At 40.0% G+C, this 16442-nt stretch overlaps 1 protein-coding gene across 6 annotated transcripts in view; it reads right to left on the reverse strand.

The window, feature by feature from the left end:
- Window positions 1-16442, reverse strand: part of TNFAIP8L3 (TNF alpha induced protein 8 like 3) — a 186319-nt gene that overhangs the window by 72540 nt on the left and 97337 nt on the right. For 2 of the 6 annotated variants that reach the window (XM_073568434.1, XM_073568436.1), the window contains one exon: window positions 11193-11326. The exons of the other annotated variants lie outside the window; for them this stretch is intronic. The gene's annotated coding sequence lies outside the window, so the exon portion shown is untranslated. The remainder of the gene's footprint in view (window positions 1-11192; window positions 11327-16442) is intronic. 6 annotated transcript variants of the gene reach the window in all.

Genomic DNA, 16442 nt, shown 5'->3' on the forward strand with positions numbered 1-16442 from the left:
TGTAGGCTACTATCCCCGAGTTTAGAAGAGGAGACTGAAGACAATTCTGTAACTTTTCCCTTCAAATACATTGGAATAATATCATTGTTTAGGTTAAAAAAAACGTATATTTTTCTTTTATTTGGTTTGAGTATTATCTGCTAATTGTTGCCTACGATATATATCTGTAAGTCTTAGATAACCACCATATATTTTATATACAGTTGGGGTATAACAATAATCTATTGAAATTTGTATCTTATAATGATAAAATCTATATTATAAACTTTAGCTGAACCGAATAAACTAAAAAAAGGCTCCATTATGGAGAAGAAAAACAATTTTAACATTTTACAATTTTCAATTTACTCATCTACTTTTTAAACTTCTTCTTGCAGATTATTTTTACCGTTTGCGATTTTTTTTCGATCAGAGTTCTATTTCCTGATATATACTGTACCACAATTGACTTCAATGTGTTGATAAGGGGCAGTGTAGATTATATCAATATATTGGAGTGGTAGAGTGGATATAAAACTATTTTCTTGATCAGGGATTGTCTATACTGCCTAACACAAGCAAGGAACCAAAGACTGGACAACATGGAAGTACTAGAGGCACATGCCAAACAAGTAACGCCAAGTACTTGATGCTTCTGAATTGCTAATGCTTAGCTAGCGATAGAGATAAGTGAATTGATTCTATGAATGGAACTAGTGTCAAATTTTAGGATAATTCGAAAACATTTGCAATTTGATTTGTGCAAATCCACAAAAATGCCTGTAATTATTTTGGTAGACAAGCACTTTTCCTACATGCCAATGATTCAAAACGTACATCAAAGGTCACCGCTGCATATCTGAAGACCACGGTGAAAGTAATTTAGTGACCAAGTATGTCACCTGTTCACAACCCAATATAATATCTATGAGGAATTCTGAAGAGACAAGATGGACATCACTCCCCATCTGGCATCCAGGCTCTAAAAGAGATTGTTCATGTAGAATAGAAAAATATAGATATTACAATATATCAACTGCTTGTTATTTCCATGTCTAGAAAACTTGGTGCTGTGCTTAAAAATCATAGGAGGTCACACAAAATACTGGATGTAGTTATTTTTGTTGTGGAGTGTATTCATTTTTACATCAACTAATTTAACTTAAACTGGAGATTTAGTAATGAAAGTAATATTATTAACCACACTTTAATGTTCTGGATTAAAAAAAAAAACATTCTATGAAACTCAGTCTTGTCAAAATTTTGGCATTTGTTCTGGTATTCAGTGAGATTTTGAGTAAAATCTTACTTTACGGTACTCAATGCTGAGCACTGTATGAACTCTGGATGTACTGTGATGTTATACTGTATATCTAGGACATCTACAATCAGTAGTGTTATTGAAGAGGTCATAACAAGCATCGGTCTGATTAGTGAGGAAGCCATACTTACTAGTGCCTCACAGAGGACTCGAAGAGTGGCATGATATTGTTGGGCATGTAGATGGTTCTGTAAAATTGATTTGTAGATAAGGATAACTCATCCCAACAGCTGTGACTGATTCCTTAGACGTATTGAAGGAACAGATTGCTACAGATTCCCCATTAGCTCAGTCTTACAATTATTCTGCAAGTACGCTGACAGAAGTAAAGAGCGGTGGGGTCGTTGTTAAACATCCCCCCACACTCTTCCAGCCAAACATGTGTGGCGGCTCACAATGACAACCCCTCAGAACTTGTAAGTGAGGTGCTAGGCCGCAATCATTCACTTCCATAACACTACGTAATTGGTTAATGCCGAAAACTCTTTTTTCTTATCTTTCAGGTTACATCAAGGGCTTATCTACAGCATTACAGAATGTTGTAGATAAGCCCCTGATGTCAGTGGCGGCAGCTCATAGTCGAAAAAAAGGGTGACAGTTTCCCTTTAAGAGTTTGTAACTCTTACTGTCTTCTTTGTAACTCTTCTGTGCTGATGTATTACCACAGACCATATCAAAGTTGAGCTGAACTTTAAAGTCATATATCCGCCAAGAGGAGCTCAGAAATAGACAAATAAGTGTGTTTTAAACACCATGTCCAGAATAAGAACATAGTCAGGGAAACAATGAGTACAAGTAACTGGACTTGTTGGCCCACACGAGACTGAAAAACTCAAAGAAGGTCTCCTTGGGAAGCAGGTTCTTGTGGATGTTGCCTCTCTGCGTGATTAAGTATATCCCAGACATGTTTTATGAGATTCATGTCATGCGACTAGCTGGCCATGGAAGCTTCTAGATGCCTTTATTGCCCGCCAGTCAGGGTACTTTTAGCAGTGTGGCAAGGAACTCCATTATCTATGTACAGAATGGACATTTTGTTCAGCAGCCCACCCACCTAAGAATGTGGTGTCTCCACTTTATAATTACAGGCAAATGTCCTAACATCAGGGTGTTTGTTTAATAATAGGTTGCCTCCGTAGTTGGGTGAGATTACAAATATTAAAATTAGTACATTACAAATATTCAGTTGTAGTCGATGTAGTAGTATACCCCCAGAACAGTTAATGAAAAGCTTTACTCAGTTGAAGGGAACCTGTCACCTTGAGAAACGCTATTCACCTGCAGATATAGGCCCCAATTAAAGTGTTTTTTGCCACATTTCTGGCAAGAAATACTTTGAAAAGTCACAAAAGTTTTGTGCAACTTGAAAATGAACAAAAATCTAGTGACTTTTTGCATTCTCACGCCAGTGTTGGTAAGTTCTGTCAAAGTGGTTGTAACATGGGTGGGACAGAGTATGTCGAACACTGCCCCTATAAATTCATCAAAAAAGGATGTGTAACCTATGCCAGAAATGTTACTCTAGTCTCTTACAAGGTGCGAGGAGGTGCAAACCAGTGTTAAGATGTGCCTAAATCATTAAGTAGTGTGCACTTCATAATGAGTTTGGTGCATCTTATTCCTGCATCATTAAGATTGGCATGCACACTAGTCTAAATAAATAGGGTCTATAGCGTTTAAACCTGTGTATCTGGTTTACTGGGGCAGTGGGTAAAGGGAGAAAATTAGCTTACTGTATATCTTCCCTGCAGCCACTCAATTCTACTCATTGGGGTGGTTCGTGGGCTGTTACAGTCACTGTGTACTGATGCAAAGTTATCACTCATATGCACGTTGAATGACAGCCTACTCCACAATGTGTGTGTGCAGAGCAGGCTGCCAAAGTGCTGGGTAATGATTACGTATGATGTGCGGTGAATGTAACCGACCTCTGCATGTCCCCGATGAATAGAATATGTGGCTGCAGGGATGATAAAACTTAAATAGGGTGTCCACTACTTTTACATTGATGGCCCATCCATTGGATAGGTCATCAATGTCTGATTGGCTGGGGTCTGACACAGGCACCCTCACTAATCAGCTGTTATGGGTGTCGGTGGCCGCCGGCCGGAAGTACTCACTTAACGAGCTGCTCCATCTACTTGTAGTGGGCCAGGATTGGTACGGCACATCAGCCTCCTATTTAAGTTAATAGGAGGCGGATGTGTAATACCCTGCAGCAGCCACAACAAGTAAAGTAGATGGAGCAGCTCCGCAAGTGAGCACTTCCGGCTGGCGGCCCCAACACCGATAACAGCCGGTCAGTAGGGGTGCCAGGTTTCATACCCCAGTAGCTCAGACATTGATGGCCTATCCAAAGGATAGTCCATCAATGTAAAAGTAGTGGACAACCTATTTATTTGTCTGGAGACACTCTTCCAGTAAGCTGGCTACAGAGGATTGCAATGTTATTTACCTGCAGATTAACCCAGTATCTGCAGGTAAATAGCATTTCTCAAGGTGACAAGTTCCTTTTAAATGCTGTAACAGGGAAAAGGAACTTATGACTCCAATCCCTTCTGTTCTCCCTCATAAGCGTGAGCCAGTTTAGGTCTGTTGCCACCGAGAACGTGGATTTTATGGGCGGGTGACAAAATTATGTTTTCACATTCCTCCTGGGAAGGAAGGAAAGAATGAATGAATGAATAAATGAATGAATACACTGACAAAAGGTTACTAGTGATGAGTGAGTATACTCGTTGCTGGGGTTTTCCCGAACACGCTCGGGTGTCCTCCGAGTATTTTGGCATGCTTGGAGATTTAGTTTTCGTTGTCTTCTCTGCATGATTTGCGACTTGTAGACAGCTTGAATACATGTGTGGAATGCTTGTTTGTTAGGGAATTCCTACATGTATTCAGCCTGTCTACACGTCGCAAATCATGCAGATAAGACAACGAAAACTAAATCTCCGAGCACGCCAAAATACTCGGAGGACACCCGAGCATGTTCGGGAAAACCCGAGCAACGAGTATACTCGCTCATCACTAGTTGTTACCCTTCTCAGACTCCAGTAAGTGCTGACAGTTTGTGTGGAGGGACACATCTTATTGCCAAGAGGAATAGTAACAACCATGGTTATCAAATTATTCCATTTCTTCGCACATTTATTAGTATGAGTATAGTCACGTGATTGTGAATATGATCTTATTACATGAAGTAAACATTATTTGTCGTACTGCAGTATGCAGTTATTGTTTTTATATTCTTTGCCTGCTGAACACGAGCAGCTAAACACTGGGAATATTCTCCTGTCATCTGCAATGCAGGTTCTTCTGCAGCAGCGATCCTCAGCAGCTCACAGCAAGCTACTGTACTCTGAAATATTCACTCCTTCCCTGGTTCACTGCAACCCAGAAGCTGAAAAATGAAGCCACCTGGCCTGATTTTACTTTCATAAGTATAGAAAATACAAGATTATGCGTTCTGCTGCCAACAATTACGCAGAATCATTGACATTATAAAATCAAATTATAAACAGCTTGGATTTGAGAAATGTGTTTCATATAAAAGGATGCTTTATAGCTTCATCCTCAGTTTGCCAAGACATCGAATCGCAATGATGTTTCAGCTTTTCAATACCAGTGTTCACAAAATATTAGAAAATTCCATTTCCAGATTCCGTATTTTATTTAAACAGTATCCTGTCACCTGAGAGACCTCTTAACACTAAGAATTTCTTTAAAATATATTTACCGCTACGACAGAACTATTCTAAAGCACTAATCTAGTGGATGTCATAGTGCTAAATCAAAGGACCACCACACTTAAATGAATGTTTAATGGACATACTGAAAAATGTAGCTCTCTTGGCTGATTGGCATAGAAGAATCACTGACCCTCTTACCAAGTAAAAACATGTTCTCATCAACATAGTTATACCCCCCAAATAATCTCCTCCTATAAAATAAATGTAAATCACATTTATATCTGCATCTAATCTTAAACTGACGACTTCTCATTTCAATGACAAGAAATTTCAGGGGTTCTGGGACTAATTTATGTTTATTTTTTATTATGGGCCTAAGAACTAACAGGCAGGTAGTTTGTCAACTATCTGCCTGTTTACCCGATGCCGGCTGAGAGTTGTGTCGGACCACTCCTGCAGGCGATTCTGCTGCACATGTCAACAGACAAGCTCTTCTTCCAGGCTCTGCCGAGGTGTTTGACAACTGGCTTCCCGCAGTTATTCAGTAAATTGCCAGCTGTCAATCAGTATGACATTGGTTGCTAGAGCAGAGTGGAAGAAAAGCTTCTGCTCTGTCGATGTGATGTCAGTAGAAGCCGTAGAATCGCCAGCAGGAGCGATCTATGATTGTTTTGAGCCAATGAAGAATGTCAGCAGGCAGAACATGCAGGTAGTTAGTTCTTAGACCCATAGTAAAAAAAAAAAAGAAAAAGAAAAAAATATATAGTCCCAGACAACCCCTTTCAGTTCAGTTTCATACATCAGATATTTGCGGTCCAAGCACAGACTGAAATATTCGAGCCAGCAGCAGGTCTCTTGACCCAAACTCAGCCTCATATATGCCTATGATATTTTTAAATTCAGAAGACTCACCAAAAGAGACATTGCTGTCTATACTTAGACCATGAACGTAGAACATGTAAAACCAACATAAATTAGACCTAGAATAGAATATTCTACTAAACTCAACACTTCGGTATTAGGCTGAGGAAAAATGAAAAATCGTCCAACTTTCATCCACAAAACTCAATAAGATTTTCACTTGTGTTGTCATCCATGTGAAATCTTTATGACATTTGTTTCAATGCATGAACATTTTAAAATGTACATGATCAAATACAGTTTCCTAGGTTAATTATGTCATTGTAAAAAGCAGATGCAATACAGATGTTCTGAGTGGGATCTGATTTTTTTTGTGCACCCATAGCCTTGAGTGGGCTAGTCTTATCTGGGACTAGAAAGAAAATAACGCATGCTAAAGGCTTTTTCTGGCCACTCTTCCATAAAAGCCACCTCTATGGAGTGTACAGCTTATTGTGGTCGTATGGACAGATACTTCAGGCTCTGCTGCTCCTTCGGAGTTACCTTTCGTCTTTGTGCTGCCTCTCTGGTTATTTCCCTCCTTGTCCGGGCTCCAAATTTTGTTGGTGGCCCTCTCTTGGCAGGTTTGTTGTGGTGCCATGTTCTTTCCATTTGATGATAATGGACTTGACGGTGCTCCATGGGGATTATCAGAGGTTGGGATATTTTCTTTTTTTTTTTAATTACCCAATCCTTACTTTAAGTTCTCAACAACTTTGTTCCTGACATTTTTGTAGATCTCCACGGTCTTCATGATGTTTGGTTAGTGATGCCTTTTGCTTTATGTTGTTGCAGCATCTTTGGCCTTTCAGAAAAGGTATGTACAGTATATACTGACAGACCATGTGACACTTTCATTGTACACAGATGGACTTCCTTTCGCTAAGCATGTGACTTATGAAGGTAATTGCTTGCACCAGAAATTTTTAGGGGCTTCATAGCAAAAAGGATGAATACATATGCACATGCCAATTCTTAGTTATTTAATCCCATAAGTTTAACTTATACCTATATTTTTCTCACTTCACCAACTTAGACTATTTGGTGCTGATGCATCACAATCGGATTCCAAAAATATTTAAACAGGTTGTAATGTAACAAAATTAGTAAAATGCCAAGGGGGTGAATAGTTTAAAGGAATCCTGTGTCTATTAGCCAATGGACCATCAAGCGTACTGCTTCTATTTATATTGATATTTCCACTTATATAGAAACCAGTTTGCTTTGAACCCATAGGAAATACACATAATAGGTGATAGAAATGCTACCTACAATGTACATTAAGAGGTGGACTCAATAATAAATCGTTTATTGTGAAGATGGATCACACAAAGCAATAATTTGGATGGTTAGTGGTTGACATATATGTAATAGCATGTGGCATGAAAGCATTAGCTGGCTTAAGTCGTGCCCGTGCAGAATATTGAGATTGTGTAATAACATGTAGGCCAGGTTCACCTCTGAATTGAAGGTTTTCTTAAGCTCTGTTGCAGATTCCAAAATTTTTATGATAAACTTAAGGGCATAGTAACAGAAATCTGACTGACAGAAATATAAGTCAATGGGATCCGTCTGGACTCAATGGTGTTTTCTTTGAGTCATGAATTTGCTTAAACAGGATAATAACGAAAACGAATACCCTGAAGTCTACAAAGCCTAACCTATAGAGTCATTTGTTTTCGTTATATCTGAAGGGCACGATCTGTCAGACTTCATTGCTACGACCACTAGGAAACCAAATAAGAGAACAAATTGTCGCAATCCAGATTTAAAATTTGAGGGGAACTTGTCCCTCGATTCATACTGCCCAAACCATGGACAACATGAATCAGAGGATAACACCAGACAGGCCTAAATGCATCTGCACTAATACAGGGTGCAGCTGACCCAAGTAAAATGGCAGCTGCACAGGTGCAATAATACCAAATGAGTCAGCCAGCCTACAATCAGGGATTGGCTGTGTGGCACACCAGTGCAGAAGAAATAATCCGCATGTGGCAGTGTTCACACTGAACCAGAAGCCCTGCATTCCCTGTGAGGAACACTGCCACATGTGAATTATTTTTTCTGCACAGGTGTGCCACACGGCCAATCCCTGATTGTAGGCTGGCTGACTCATTTGGTATTATTGCACCTGTGCAGCTGCCATTTTTCTTGGGTCCGCTGCACCCTGTATTAGTGCAGATGCATTTAGGCCTGTCTGGTGTTTTCCTGAATTTTTTGGAGGATTTTTTCCTCTTTCTGTGGTTTTCATGAATCAGAGGATGGCTGCATAATTGTGTTTCTTTGAAACAATGCAGAATTTCAGTGAACATTTTTTTTTTTTTTTTAAAAACAGGCTTTTACATCCCCTCTCAAGGTGGTTGGCAGCTCCCTGTCATGTGTACATAGGAAGAAACCTGTCAGTCACCTATAGCGGGGCAGGGAGAAGCCAGGCAGGGACATGCCGGACTTGCCAGGTCTATCACCACACTCCTTGGCAGGCTTTTCAAACAATTTTGTCTAAAATATTGCACTGTTTCAAAGGAGGACATTTCTAGCTGCAATCGTACAGCCAGGCTCAGATTCACATTGCCCGTGATTTGGGCAGCATGAATCCAGTGACAAGTTTCATTTAAAATAAAAAAAGAACCGCTGGATCCAACTAATATTTTATCTGCTCTATCATTTGAGTTAGGCCAAGTCTACGTGCGTGTACTTCATGTTCGATGTATAGACCACAATGCCAACACATCTCAAGACCTGAATTTAGATAATCAGGGAGACATATGAGCTTATAGCTTCATTTTAAGAAACCTGCTGCCAGACCAGACATGGCGGTCCATATACCATGAAATATACTTATGTGAACCATAGCCTAAGTAATAATTAGTACAAGATATCTTCATTGCACAGCTGCTACTTGTATGAGAAGTGTTCGGTCGCCTAAGTTTTTACGCTCACCAGAAAGCTCAGGCTATGAGCACACAGGGTTTTCTAGGGTTTTCAAAAATCTTGAACTTTTCAAGTAGAAACTTCTTCAGGATGCTCCATTTTTCAGCTATGTGAATGTACAGTTTTTGGAAACTCTCCAAGTCTATGTTCCAAAAACTCATCATAAAGACTCATAATGTACATACCCTTAGGGTACGTCCCCACGATCAGGAATTAGCAGCACTTTGGAAGCATATTTTCGTTTCATCCAAAATGCTATGTTCAGTCACGCAGTTAAATCCACGTGTTCTTTGAACAATGCGGATTTAGCGCATCCAATACATTCGATTATGGGCATTTCTGTTGCGGAGACCAGCATCTCCGCAACAGAAATTGAGATATTGCAGCTCAATCCCGCTCCCTGGGGAGTTTACACAGCATTAAAAAGCACAGTTGGAATGGGATTTCTATAACGCCCATCCACTGTGCTTGTAATCTAGAACATGGCATTTTTAACACAAGGCAGGTGCTCTGCATCCAAATCGCCGCTATTACCAATCGTGGGCACATACCCTTACATATGCTTTCTTTTTTCCCCCTAGGAGTTTTTAAAAACCTCATTATTGGAGATTTATTTCATGTGTCTGATATACACAACTATTACAAAGGCTTCATAGGATACAATTTTGAGGGCACGGAGAAAGTGAAATCCGCGTATGAACACAATCAGATGTGCCAAATAGTTCAGCCTGGTGCTCCAGTACATAAAAACAACAATGATATTGGTACTTCAACTGGGTAATAACTGACCTGTCAGACAAAGCTTATCTTAGGTATAAACTTTCATTGTCAGATCTTGATCTTTAAAGATATTTACTTATGCCATTACTTTTATAGGGCATTAGCAGAACAGAGGGTGCGGGTAGGGTGGTAGATTGAGACGAGGGAGGAGATGTAGGGTGGTGCAGAGTCGTGGAGTGCTTTGTGGGTGAGGGTAATAAGTTTATACTGAATTCTGGAGTGGATGGGTAACCAGTGTAATGACTGGCACAAGGTAGAGGCATCGGTGTAACGGTTGGTGAGGAATATGATCCTGGCTGCAGCATTCAAGACAGATTGGAGAGGGGAGAGTTTGGTATGTTGGCGCTATAGAAATAAAATTATTATTATTATTGCAAAAGTGTCCATCACAGGGGAGAAATTCGCATGCTATATCTCTATGACAATACAGTTTTGTTAATTGTTTTTCTTTTTTTAGGTTTTGGAAAATTGTGCTATTAATATGGAGATTCTGCCAAAGAAAATAATTTCCTGGGAACGTGTCCTCCTACTGCTGTTTTCCATCTGTTATCATTATGACTGTAACATTTAATAATCTATTATTGTACACATGTAAAAGGCTACCAAGAAGGGGAGGGATAGACAGACTGACTCATGTTAAGTAGATATTCTTATTTAAGTTGCTTTTTAGAGGATCACATTATGTTTCGTTAAGACGTGGTCTCAATGTGTTATTTTTTTCAACTAATATTAGGTTTCTGATTTTATGTTTGTCAGTGAAATGCAAAAAAAATTATTGTATTTCACACTTTTCCAACTTGTATTCATTTTCTATAAACTGTCAGAACAAGCGACTTAAACTTCTAAATATTAATGGCTTATTTGTAAAATATACAAATCCCCTGATGTCTGATTTAGTAGATAAAGTGTTGGGTTGCATTGCTCACAGAAAATCAGCTAAAATTTAGCCTGTCTTATCAAATAATAAAAATATGAAATAAGTAAAACATTTGTAAAAATATACCAATTTTAAGATGTCATTTGCTTTGGACAATTCCATTTTGCTAAACTGTTTCTCTGGGCTTCAGCTATATTTCTCTGGTCACTATAAGACTGCACATACATAGATGAATCATGACAGTGTGAATTCTGCATACTGTCAGGATTCACCTCTAATTGCCAGATCAAGTAGATGTCATGTGACTGCACATATACAAATTACATACTGTCAGTCACATGTCAACTAGATTCTAAGCTGTTTCTCTCAATGTTTTATTTAGAAAAGAGGAGGAGTACGTAGTTGACATATAATCACCAGTATACACATCACATACATGGAGACGGCTAGATCTGGCAATGAAGGGGAGTATCCTGACAGTGTGCATACTACACACTGTCAGATTTCCCTACTTTGTAGTCACAGAATGACTGCAGAAATTTAGTTGACGGAGAGAAAACTGATAAAAAGGTTTTAATGAAGATATGAAATAACTTATGGTTGGCCTATTTATTTTTGGTTTGTAAATATTTTGTCATTTTCTGTACATTATTATAGGGGTGCATCTTGTGTTAACATTTAGAAAAAAAACGGAAGGCAACACTCCAATATTTACCAAAAGAGTAAGGTAAACTTTATTTGGCCCACATGGCGTGGTGACGTTTTGGATCACATGAGCCCTTCTCAAGTCTTGAAAACAAGAAATACCTGCGCTCTCTGTCTCCAATTACAATGATCCTGGCAAATCCCCTTGAAGAAAAGGATATATGAGAGGTATATAAGTGGCCAAACAACGGTATAAAGACAAATAAATCAAACATATGATAACGTTAGTCAATACTTAATAAAGGGTTAATAAAGTTCTTGAATGTGGTTTTGAGTAGCTTGAGGGGTGCAGTTTTTAGAATGTTGTCACTTTTGGGTATTTTCTGCCATATAGACCTCTCAGAGTGACTTTAAATGTGAGGTGGTCACTAAAAAAAAATGGTTTTGTAAATTTTGTTGTAAAAATGAGAAAATCGCTGGTCAACTTTTAACCCTTATAACTTCCTAACGAAAAAAAATTTTGCTTCCAAAATTGTGCTGGGGTCCAAAAAATAATTTTTTTCCCTAAAAAAAAAAAAATGATTATTTAGCCCACTATTTATTTTCACAATGGTAACAGGAGAAATTGGATCCCAAAAATTGTTGTCCAGTTTGTCCTGAGTACGCTGCTACCCCATATGTGGGGGGACACCACTTTTTTGGCAAACGTCGTGGCTCGGAAGGGAAGTAGTGACGTTTTGAAATGCCAACTTGATGGAATGGTTTGCGGGCATCATGTTACGTTTGCAGAGCCCCTGATGTCCCTAAACAATGGAAACACCCCATAAGTGACCCCATTTTGGAAACTAGACCACCCAACGAACTTATCTAGATGTGTGGTGAGCACTTTGAACCCCCAAGTGCTTCACAGAAGTTTATAACGCAGCCGTGAAAAAAAATATATTTTTTTTCCACAAACAATTTTTTTTGCTCTCAATTTCTTATTTTCCCAAGGGTAACAGGAGAAATTAGTCCCCCAAAGTTGTTGTGCAATTTTTCTTGAGTACGCTGATACCCCATATGTGCAGGTAAACCACTGTTTTGGCACACGTTGGGGCTCGGAATGGAGGGAGCACTGCTTGACTTTTTGAACGCAAAATTGGCTCTAATAAATGGTGTCACCATGTCGCGTTTGGAGACCTCGTGATGTGCCTAAACAGTGGAAACCGCTCAATTCTAACTCCAACACACCCCTAACCATAATCCCAACCCTAATCATAACACTAACCCCAACACACCCCTAACCCTAATCCCAACTCCAACCCACCCATAACCCTAATCTTAACTCTAATATCAACCATAACCTTAACCACAAGTCTAACCCTAATCCCAACCCACCCTTAACCCTAATCTTAACCCCAATATCAACCCTAACCCCAATTACAACCCTAACCATTATTCCAATCCTAACCCTAATTTCAACCCTAATGGAAAAATAAAAATATTTTTTGTATTTTATTATTTGTGCCTGCCTATGGGGGTGATAAGAGGGGCTGTGATTTACTTTTTTTAATTTTGATAACCTGCTATGAACTCAGGTGACCTTACAGTAAGGTTACTGCCATTCACAGACTGACTCACACAGAGCTTACCATGAGAACCAACACCTGTGACCTGCGGTAACCTTAATTACATCACCGCTCATCACTGCAGCCACGTTCTCGTGCTAAGTTCAGTGTGATCCAGCTGGCATGTTGAGTGGTCACATTACTGATGTCACCGCATCATCTGGATGTAGCAGAGCCGGGAATTGCCATGGGATCTCATCATGGATTAATGCTGGACAGGTGAGGATTACTTTGATCTTTATATTTTTAAGTCAATAAATGAGTAAAAGAGGGTAAATGTTGGGGAGTGATTTGCAAAATTAAAGGACTTTTCTCTGTTTGTCTTTATTACTTTTGACTATGGGGTTAGTAATTGGGGAGTCTGGTAGACACCTTTCCATTACTAACCTCTGAGCTTGATGTCAGCGAACATTACACAGCTGAAAAACCCCATAAACTATTACTCACTTGCCAACGAACCAGGGCAAATGGGAAGAGCCAAGGGTAAGTGCCAGAACTGGCGCATCTAATTGATGTGCCATTTTTGGGGCTGTTGAGTGCTGGTGTTATTAGGTTGGGAGGGGGCTGTAAAGTTTTCCAGCCTATTAATATCAGCCTGCAGCTGTCTGTTTAGCTTTCACTGATTATTAAAAATAGGAGGGACTCCACTTCACTTTTTGAGGGGTCACCCCTTGTTAATATCCAAAAGAAGCTAAACAGACAGCTGTGAGCTGATATTAATAGACTGGGAACCTTTATGGATATTGGCCCCTCCCCAGAATAATAACACCAGCCAGCACTGGTCTGCTTTCCATCAGCTGGTTATTAAAAATAGGGGGGACCCCACAGCATTTTTTTGGGGTTCCCTTTTTAATAACCAGTAAAGGCTAGAAAGACATCTGTGAGCTGATAGTAGGCTGGGAATCTTTATGGATATTGGCCCCTTCCCAGACAACAACACGAGAGCTCAGTAGTTCACTCTTATTACTCATGTGATTTAACTTTGGTTGGGTTTCAATGAGTGGATAAATATTTTCATATGACATTGATAAGAATAGTCTAAATTGACTTACATTGATTTTGGACTGGGTGTTGTCTAGCCTCACATTCTATTGATTCCATCCAACCTGTTAGGTAAACTTATCTCAATGCTTACTGACTAAAATAAAGGATTTAAGTAAATTTTCTATCCATAATGCTACTCTTACCCCCATTTTGCGTTCTTTTGCAGCTCCCTACCCTTACTACAACCATTTTGCAGCACCAATATTTGGGTCCCCATTGACTTGTATTGGGTTCGTGTTCTGGGTCAAGTTATAACCAGAACTAAACTTTTAACTCAAGTTTGCCGAACCCAAACTTTCACGGGTTAACTCATCACTAGTAATATCACATTTGCGTGCAAGGAAAGCAATCAAATGCACTTGGATTACATATGCATAACGGATCTTTGGAGAATCTCATAAAATTATGGTTTCCTAGAGAAAATAATACTTTATATTGTCCTGCTTATATAGGAACTTTTGGAAAATTCTCACTTCAAGTTAGGATAGTTTATTAAAGCTTTAAAGTGAGCTTCACTTCAAAGCTGTGAACAGAAAATCTTTCTACACATAATACAAAGAGAATAATGAAAAAACAAAACAAAAAAAAAAAAAAAACAAAAAAAAAAAAAAACACATCCCATGGGCATCACACTACCCAACTGCAAAAACTACATTTTTCAAACATTGGGAAAAAAACTTAGACTAAAAATGGCAAGTAAATCTCCATCTTAAAGGGAACCTGTCATCAATTATGCTGCTCAAACCGTGGGAGGCAAGAAATCTTGTTTGGCGACAACTGTGCGAGTAATGGTTTACCTTGCTCTTCTTAAAATGTGCACATTCCAGATTCAGACTAAAGGCAGCAAAACCACAAAGGAACACACAAGAAAACAATGAATAAAGAAACTCAAGTGAGTGTGTGTGTGTGTGTGTGTGTGTGTCACTATGCACTTGCCATTACTTCCATTACTTTGAGCTACAGTGTGCAAAAACTTTGCTTCTGGATTCTTCTTTGAATTTAATTTTTCTAATTAGCTCATTATACCTTTTAAATAGAAGAGACTGAAGATTCGGCACTGCTCCTTAACCCCTAAGTAGAGTTGAGCGACTTTTGGTTTTTTAGGGTCGCGTTTCGTTTCGTGAAACCCGACTTTTCCAAAAGTCGGATCGAGCAAGATCGTCCGATTATAGGGAAAAGTTGGGGTCGTCCCGAAACACGAAACCTAATGTAAGTCAATGGGGAATAAAAGTCGGCAGTGAGAGGAGGACAGGAAACACACCAACAGTGCCCATTTGAATGCCAAAAGCATCAATTCTTCTTACTTAAGCTTGTCAACCTTAATTAACTTCATAATACAAGTTACGCACTGAAAAATGGGGGTTATTTGGCTACAGACTGTGGGGGGGGGGGGGGAGGGCTGGCTCCAGGTTTTCATGTGCCCTGGGCGAAAGAGCGCCCATTTAACACATACCACAACTCATCATGCTCCGATACGGCAGAGAAATAGCGGTATAGTACAATGAAAAATACCTCACTTTTTATATCTCATGACGAGGCCCATCTATTTCTCCATACAGAATCATTGGTCCCATATAATGTTTGAAACAGTATATGATGAGCTCCACATAATGCTACAGTATATGTTGATCCGCATGGATGAAGCTCCACTGTCTTATGGGCCCAAATAATGCTCCAAACATAATGGGCCCCATTTCTAATGCTCTAGTGTATAATGGGCCCTGTAAATGCTGCTCCAGTGTCTGATGTCCACCTTTGGAATGTTCCAGTGTATGGTGGGCCCCATCTATCATTCTCCAGAGTATAGTGCTCCCCAAAAATTGCTGTCCCAACATTGAAAACAATCAAATAAGTCTCCTCGCTAGGGAAACCCTGTACTTGTCTGGACTCCTCGTCGTCCCCATCTTCCATCTCACTGCACAGTATTTCAACTTTGCAAGTGCTGTGATCCTGGGCAAGCAGGGGGGTCCCACTCGTTGGCGATGGCACTGGCACAGGGCCCCTGATAGTACGGTGGTGTGTCTGATGGCGGGTGGGCCGAACCTGCACTTTCATCTGCAGCTTCCTCTTTGTCACCGTGTAAGATGGAACTGTATATGGGAAGGGTAACCTGAGTTTCATCAGGGTCAGATTCAGGTCATGTAGCGTGCGAGGGGAATGTAGTGGTCTGGGTCAGTGTACCAGCAGATTCATCGAGCAGTGGCTGGGCATCAGTGCACTTGTGTCGCCCCCAGGAGTACGGTCGCCACAGTGGCATTACCTTCTTCCTAGGGAGTGTGATGTCATGCTTGGGAGCAACGAAGGATCTCTCTAGCAGGTTAACTGATTGGGCGGCGTTATTCCCACAAGTCATGACCCTCCAAACAGCGTTCATGAAGGCAAAGTGTTTGTTTTACGTGGGCAGTATGGTTGCAAAGCTGAACCTTAAAGGAATGTCCAGAAGGGCACCACCAGGAGTGGAGCCTACGGTTAAATTCGACTCCACCTGGGAAACCTCAACCATGCCAGCTACAGAACAGATGCACACATTGCAAGCTTAATTCCGTTAACGAACGAGACTCCGTCATGCCCCGCGGTCCGAGTCCGGCTTACTAGAGGGACACGTGAGGCTCTGGCACATGAGATTGGCCAATAACTGGTGTGTCATGCCCTTACATGTCCGTGGCTGC

Source organism: Dendrobates tinctorius, unplaced genomic scaffold (assembly GCF_039654945.1).
Source record: "Dendrobates tinctorius isolate UK_male_01 unplaced genomic scaffold, ASM3965494v1 ptg000022l, whole genome shotgun sequence".
Lineage (NCBI taxonomy): Eukaryota > Metazoa > Chordata > Amphibia > Anura > Dendrobatidae > Dendrobates > Dendrobates tinctorius.